Source organism: Meriones unguiculatus, chromosome 14 (genome assembly GCF_030254825.1).
Source record: "Meriones unguiculatus strain TT.TT164.6M chromosome 14, Bangor_MerUng_6.1, whole genome shotgun sequence".
Lineage (NCBI taxonomy): Eukaryota > Metazoa > Chordata > Mammalia > Rodentia > Muridae > Meriones > Meriones unguiculatus.
The window spans coordinates 15,325,912-15,333,551 of NC_083361.1; the positions used below are offsets into that span (position 1 = coordinate 15,325,912).

Sequence of the window (7,640 nt, forward strand, 5' to 3'; positions counted from 1 at the left end):
GGCAGGAACTAGCTCATTTGCATGCATCAGAAACAAATTTTGTGAATTTAATTAATCACAGTTTACATGTTAATAATCCTTGAAATATTTTATGGGTAAATAATGGATATTCCCTGCTGTGTGTGTGTGTGTGGGGGGGAATTGCTGGATTCAGGTTTTGCTTTTAATTTATTTTCTGTGGAGTGATTAGGGGGATAGTTACAGTCCTGATAGGGGGAAAAAATCTGATAGTCACTGCCTGGATGGGAGGCTTGCAACAGTGGCCTCTTCCTCAGTAGGCATTTCATGTCACATGGGGCAGCAGGAGGGTCAGTTCTGTGTGACCATTTTCATTTTGAGGCCTCCAAAGCAAAAGCAGTGTGAGGATAATTCTATTATCATTTTTTTACTACCACCACCATCGTTAATCAGTCCCCAAGTTAATCAGTTACCACGCTACCATCACGGCCAGTGTGACTGTCTCTATCCATTACCATCCCCACACCTGCCACACCATCACCATCCCAGTCGTCACCAGCATTACCACCACCACCATCTCCACCATCGCGAGGACCACCCTACCCACCATCACCACTACCCTCCTCCCCACTCTCAGCTTTACTCTCACCACCAGTTACCAGCCAACACCTCTGCCTTGACCAGGTCTGTTCTATCACCATCACCCATGCCCTTCATCAGCACGATTACCATCATCACCATTATCATTACCACCACCACTACAATCGCCACCTGTCATTTATATCACAACATCCCCTGCACTCATTAACCACTATTTTCATCACTCCTCCCTCATCTCCTATCACACTTGCACTCATCTTCTCCATCTTCTTGGGTTAGATCCTTAAAATCTGATTTGCTGTAAAGTGGCTCTCTGTATTTCTGTCAGTGATGGAGTGTGTCCTCCTCCTCCTCTTCTCCTTCTCCTCTTCCTTTTCTTCTTCTTTTTCTCCTCCTTTTCTTCTTTTCAGTTTTTTGAGACAGGGTTTCTCTGTGTAGCCATGGCTGCCCTGGAACTCACTCTGCAGACCAGGCTGGTTTCGAACTCAGAGATCCACCTACCTTGACTCCCGAGTGCTGGGATTAAAGGCGCGAGCCACCACAGCCTGGCTTGGAGTGTCTTCTTGTAAGGAGGCCTGACTATGTCCCCACTGTGATAAGATCCTTTGCCCTAGGAACATCAGTGGCATTCAAACTTGAGGAGTGTGTAATCACGGAGGAATGTTCTCTTGGACACACTCACCGCACCGCCTGAAGCGCGGCCTAATATGCTGGTGGGTAGTTCTTTATCAACCAGATGAGGAGTGGCTCATGAGGCACGCGGGGCCTGATGTATGGAGGCTGGCAGCGAGGCATTAAGTGAGCAAGAGTGCTGTCAGATGACTGTTAGAGGCTGCAGACGTTACACGCATGTCACTTCCAGAGCCAGAGTGTAAGAAGAATTACCTCTTAGAATCAAGGACAAGAGAAGTTCATAAAGAGCTATCAGACCGAAACAAATTACACTCGAAGTAAATAAGAGTGCTAAGATTCAAATTAGCATTATTTATTTAATGTGATAGATGATGTTGTCCGGCTGGAGGCAAGCTGCCACTTAACCAGGATGAATTATTGCCTGGCACAGCTGGCCTGGCTCAACGGTGCACGCTGCCTTGGCTGGGCTGGGGACTCCATTCCGCCTTTTTCTTTCAACATCCCAGTGAGCCTTTATTTGTCCTAAATGCAACAGCTATGACTCAAATACATCCCTTTAGCCTTCTCCTGTCCTCAGGTACATGAAGATGTTGCAAGACCCCTAGAGACACAGCAAGCACCAGCATCTTGAGGCCTCCAAGATGGTTTCCAGAGCCTGGAATAGGGTAAGGTATGGTAAACAACTGAACTCAATGGATTCTTGCTAATAGTTCAGAAATCCCTCCACACGTAAATCTGAAGATTCCCAGGATCCTTTTTGATAGCTCGAGACTCCAATCCCCATGCCAATCAGGTTGCCTCATCTCTGGCCCTCTCCTGTTTCTCCTGGAGCTTTAACGGGCACTTTGGCAGTGACTGTGGGCTCCCTCAGCTCTTGGTTCTGTGTGTCCGGTTCCTTCCAGTCCTGGTCCACACAGGAAGCTGCTCCTTGGGCTTGGGCCCTCCACAGCTCAGCAAAGGCTTCTCTGATGTCTCAGCGAGTCTGGCTCTGCCTTGACAGGGCAGAATTGGGCCCCATGGCACAGCCATTCACCTACAGCGCTCTACAGAGGGCACAGGTGAGAAGCTGGCATATCTAATAAAGACCTTTCATTTCCTTGTCATGAGCAGCTCACTCGCCGCCTTTTGTCTGACTTCCCTTCTTCCTCTGGCTTACTCAGCTCTTTCCCCTCTTCTCTCCTCCCCTCTCCATTTATCCTCTTCCCTTTTTCATTAGTCCTGGCCTCTCCCTTCCTCCTTCCTTCCCTCCCCCATTCCTCCCCCATCCCTCCTGGCATCAGGTATCATCCGTTTTTTGTTTTTGGTATAGAATGTCTCATTGGCCTAAACCTCACCAAATAGGCTTTGTTGTCTAACAAGTGACACCTGTTTCCTCCCCAATGCAGAGACCACAAGCATCATTGTACCTAGCTCTTCACTGGAGCATTGAGGATCAAAACCACATCCATAACGGCTGCACTACAAGTGCTTTGCCAACTGATCCTCTTCCCCAGAATTTCCATCACACCTTTAGCCTAGACATCTCCCAGCTGGACTCAGGTATCGAGGACCCTTTAAGATCCCTGGAGCCCATTTCCTGGGAAGTGAAGGGTGGGCTCAGGGATGTCTCAGGAGAGCTGGGGCAAGGAGGAGACTCTTGCCAGCCTGCTGAGCAGGGAGTGCCCTTCTGGAGGGTGTCAGCCTTTCTCCATATGCTGATTCCCTCCAGGGAATACCGCTGGGGCTGTGTCCAGGGAAAGGCATTTTACATTTTTGTGTCTTCATTTATTCCATTAAAATGGAGCCAGGACATTGGGGGCTTCTCAGGACTGCAGGAGGATTAAATGAATCACCATATCTGCAAGCGCTGAACTTTGTACTGGAATATAATATGTGCTCAATAAACGTGTTTATCTGCCATTTCCTCTCTTTAAGACCGACGAGGCTTTTGTTTTTGCTTTTTGAGACAAGGTTTATCTGTGTAGCCTTGGCTGTCCTGGACTTGCTTTGTAGACCAGGATGCCCTCAAACTTATGGAGGTCCACCTGCCTCTGCCTCCCTGATTACAGCTGTGAGCCACCATGACTGGCATAACGAGGCTTTTTACCATGGAGAACAGGATGTTCACGTGCTGGCCCCTGTTTCACTGTGTCATGACTTTGGTCAAGTATTTGTCTGTTTTTCTGTCCCTACAACAAAATAACTGAGGTTGGGGGCTTTACAAAGAAAAGAGATTTATTTAGGTCATAGTTTTGGAGGCTGGAGGTCTAAACAAATGACCTGATCTATATGTTTGGTCCCCTAACTACGCAACGGCATGGCAGGGGGGCGGCTTCACTTTATAGCGACCCACACTCAGAAGAACTACCAGGGGTCACTTGCAATGAGAGCTCTCAACCCTAGGCCAGCTGTTAATCAAAAAGGCCAGCAAGCCAGCAGATAGTGTCTGTTAGCTGCCTTTCAGCACAGTGACAAAATACCCGAGAAAACAGCTTCAAGAAGAAAGGTCTGTTTTGGCTCATGAACTTGCAGTCTTTGGCCAGCAGGATCTACTGCTTTTAGGTGTGTGGGGAGGAAGGGCATGGTGGAAGAGAGGTGCTCACCTCATGGCTGCCTGGAAGCAGAGAGAGGAGACTCTGAAGACAAGGTCTACCTGCCCGGGACGCTCCTCCAGCCACATGTTTCCTCCAACAAGGCCCCACCTGTCTGGACTCTGGTCAGGGTCCCCTGGCTATGTCCCAGGAGGGCACAGAAGTGGGGAAGAAAATAGTCCTGTGCGTAGGAGACCAAGCCTGTGAGGCGTCTTTACTTCATAATGACCCACCCTCACAAGAACTAATGGGGGTCATTTTCTAGCCGTCATTACGCCGTCACCTTGCGAACCCCTCAAGGGCTGTCAGCACTGACCAGTTAAAACCAATGGCTTCTGAATAAACCCTGCCTCTGACAATGCATGTCCTACCCACGTTACAGTAATCTCCAGTCACCTGTCACTTCTTCCTGCCTGTCACTAGGTGTCCAGGGCAGGATCTCAGCTTGCGTCTCCGCAGCTAGGCAGGGCGCCAGCACCAGGCAGACACGGAGTTTTTCAGAGCACTAGGGGAAACAGCGTGTTCCCAGTTTCTATTTTTGCTTTCCCTCCCGTCTGCCACACTTCTCCTTTTATTTAGGGCTGTGTTCAGCGCTGTAATTACCTCCTGAAGTGCTTGCATTCCTGTCCGGGGCATGTAACTTCCCGCCTCGGTTGGGCCTGGCAACTGTAAACAACTGCGGTGCTTTGGTGGGGAGGTTCCCTCTGAAATATTGCCCTGAATAGATAAAAGGCAAATTAGATGCTGGGGAATAACCTTCAATGGCATTTGAATTTGTGTGTGGGGGGGGAATATTTCATCTTACATCTGGGGTAGGGACAAAGGTGTTTGCTGAGCACAGTACATTTGGAGTCAGTGCCAGGGAAGTTGGTGGCATTGTCGGTGGCAGCTGGGTAGAGGAAGAAGGTAAGAAAGATCTACCCGAGAGGAATGAAGAGGGGGTGGTGGTGCTCAGAGGGCATCATTTGGGATGATCATGAAAATGAAGTGGGGGATGGAGAGGCGTGAGTCCCAGAAGACTTTGGGTAGATCTGCTGGGTCTTCCAGAGATCTGGCCCTTTCAGAGGAAAGCCGCTAACTCAGTTACCTAGGTTCATTTAGGGGTGAGGAGTGCTGACAGGGTCCTCTCCCTTCCAGGGACAGGGCTCCTGGAGGACAGGGAAATGGTGCAGTTTCCAGCTCTGGTGTCCAGGACCTGGTCTGCAGGCAGACAGGTGACATCAGGGCCCTTCACTCTCCTCCCAAATCAGGGAGGACTGTTCCCAAGCTGAGCGGGCAGAGAGGAGGGAAGGCAGTACTACTTACCTGGCTAGACGCCGTGAAAAAAACATTTTTTGGAAACAACGTAAGAAGGGTTAAGGTATATTTTGGGTCACAGTTCCAGGGTGTCACGGCGGAGGAAGTCCTGATGGCAAAGAGTGTAAGGCGGCTGGCCTGACTGGACCTGAAGTCAGGAAGCAGAGGGAGATGGGTGAATGCTGGAGCTCGCTCCTTCACTCAGTCCAGGATCCGAGAGCACGGGTTGGCACCATCCACCTTCAGCGCATCGTCTTCTCCCCTCTGCTGACCTAATCTAGACAGTCTCTGGCTGTCATGTCCAGAGATGTGTTTCCACGGTGATTTTTATTTATTAAGTTAAGTTAATTAATTAGGTTTGGGTTTTTAGAGACAGGGTTTCTCACTGTGTAGCTTCGGCTGTGCCGGAACTCACAAAGCTCTGTGACGGTTTGAAAGAAAATGGCCCCCGTATGCTCATAGGGAGGGGCACTGTTAGGAGGTGTGGCCTTGTTGGAGGAAGTGTGTCACTGGGGGTGGGCTTTGAGGTCTCAGATGCTCAGGCTAGGCCCTGTGTAGTAATCTTTTCTTGTTGCCTGCGGATCCAGACGTAGAACTCTCAGCTTCTCTGCAGCAGCCCTGTCTGCCTGTGTGCTGCCATGCTTCCCTCCGTGGGGATAATGACTAACCCTCCTCTGAACTGTAAGGCAGCTCCAGTTAAGTGTCTTTCTTTATAGGAGTTGCTGTGGTCATAGCGTCCCTTTATAGCAATAAAACCTTAATGAAGACAGTGTGGAAACATGCTGATGCTCCTTCCATGGCCTAAGCTAGCTGCTGGCTGTAGCGTTCTCCCAGGGGCTCACTTGCTATTCCTTAAGTTTTTGGAAGACCCCAGGCCTCCCCACGACACCTGCTGCTGCCTCTAGAGAACGGTGCAGACAACAGAGAGGCAGGCTCTGAGGTGGCAGCTGCTTTGGCCATGCAGAGATAAGAACTGCCTTTCTACTCATTGGGCTGTCTGAAGAGGTCTTGGGGTGAGCCTTCTCTCTCTCCGTTTCTATGTAGTCCTCAAGAATACCTGTGTCCATGGGCTGCAGGGTGCAATTTCTGAGAGAAGGAAGGACTTGCTGGGCTCTCTTCCTGCAGCCCTCAAGCTGGGTGTCCTGTGGTGCTTCAGCCCAAGGAGTCCCATGACGACCATAACCTGGGTCCTGCAGCTGTGTGAGACGACCTGGGCAGACTCCTGAGACCCTGGGACCACGAATCCCAGGCTCTTGTGGTCTGCTGTTTCCTATCTATTTGGCACCTGCTTTGTCTGACTCACACACAGCCATGGAGGTTAGCTCAAGATGCCTCTCTGCGGTGCTCACTTTGCCCCTGGGATGGTCTTGGAGCCCTGTGTCTTTCTGGACCACCCCTTGTTGTAGACTCCTGGGACCGAGGGACAGAGCATCCTCTGTGTCAAGCGAACACAGACATCTGCGTGGCACACTCTGGGAGTTCCTGCTCCTCCTCTCTGCCCCAGTGTGGACCAGACAAGCCCACATCTGCCAGGGGACAGTGAGAGCTGAGGGCTGTGTGGTGTGAGAGCAACGTCATGGGAGTCCCCCCATTCTTCTTAGTTTGTGGCTCTAGGGTCTCAGACTCCCATCATTCACGCCAGCTCTGTCTTCGTGCTTTGGCTGTTTCCCAGTGCTACCTGCATTCTTATTTGCCTACTGATTTGCATAAGCCAGGACAGGATAGGTTATACTGTAATGAGAGAAATGTTCCCCAGACCCCTGTGCCCACAAGAAAAAAGGTCTTGTTCTCACCTGCATGTTGTGGCCATTGTGTGTTGGTTATGGCTAGCTATTCAGTCATTTTCATCCGAGAACCCAGGCAGTCTCTGAACACATCTCTGGAGGAAAAGAGGAAGACTATGGGAACACTGTGCCCACCTTTTAAAGCTTGACTGAGGCAGGCCGTAGAGCCCAACTGGATGCCAATCAGGCAGGACTGTGTACCCACCTAGCTTCAGGGGAGAACAGCAAATGGTCTTCAGTTATAATGGTGTCTGCCATCTTTCTTAATGGGAAAAAAAAAAAAGAAAAGAATGTTTTGCTTTTATGTAATAAATCTGATGGCGTTTTTCACTCACCGCAAACAGAAGATAAGCATGAAAATAAGAGAATAACATTAGAGAACAAGCTACTCACAGACAACTGGAGAGCAGGAACATGCTGGGAGACTGGCCAAGATCACCAGAGCTAAAGGGCACCACGGTCAAAGTCACAAGCACTTCAGAGACAGGAAGCTTGGGAGCATACTCCCTGCCTGCCCATATGACCTTGGATGCGTCTGCGTATCTGAGCTGACCCCTCATCTACCCCAGAGCCATTGCAGAACTAACCCCAGGTGCTTGAGACATTGGTGTGCTTCTTAAAGGAACAGATGTGTATAAGGCCCTGACAAGAAGCAGGGTGGCTGATTCCATTAATAACGCCAATTTGCTGAGCCTTACGCCAGCTCCTCAAACAAACTCCTCGACAATGTTAAACCAGGGCGAGGGAGCTGGCCCAGCCCATAGAAGTGTTTGCGATGCCAGCATGAGGACCCAAGTTT

At 50.0% G+C, this 7,640-nt stretch overlaps 1 long non-coding RNA gene across 1 annotated transcript; it reads right to left on the reverse strand.

Annotated features, from left to right (window-relative positions):
* Nucleotides 1-1,574: 1,574 nt before the first annotated feature.
* LOC132647023 (uncharacterized) lies at nucleotides 1,575-7,416 on the reverse strand. The gene is made up of 6 exons (XR_009585310.1): nucleotides 7,235-7,416; nucleotides 7,047-7,103; nucleotides 6,851-6,936; nucleotides 5,067-5,205; nucleotides 4,365-4,478; nucleotides 1,575-1,846 (listed from the first exon to the last, which is right to left on the reverse strand). It is a non-coding gene; the product is annotated as an uncharacterized LOC132647023 (long non-coding RNA).
* Nucleotides 7,417-7,640: the final 224 nt, after the last annotated feature.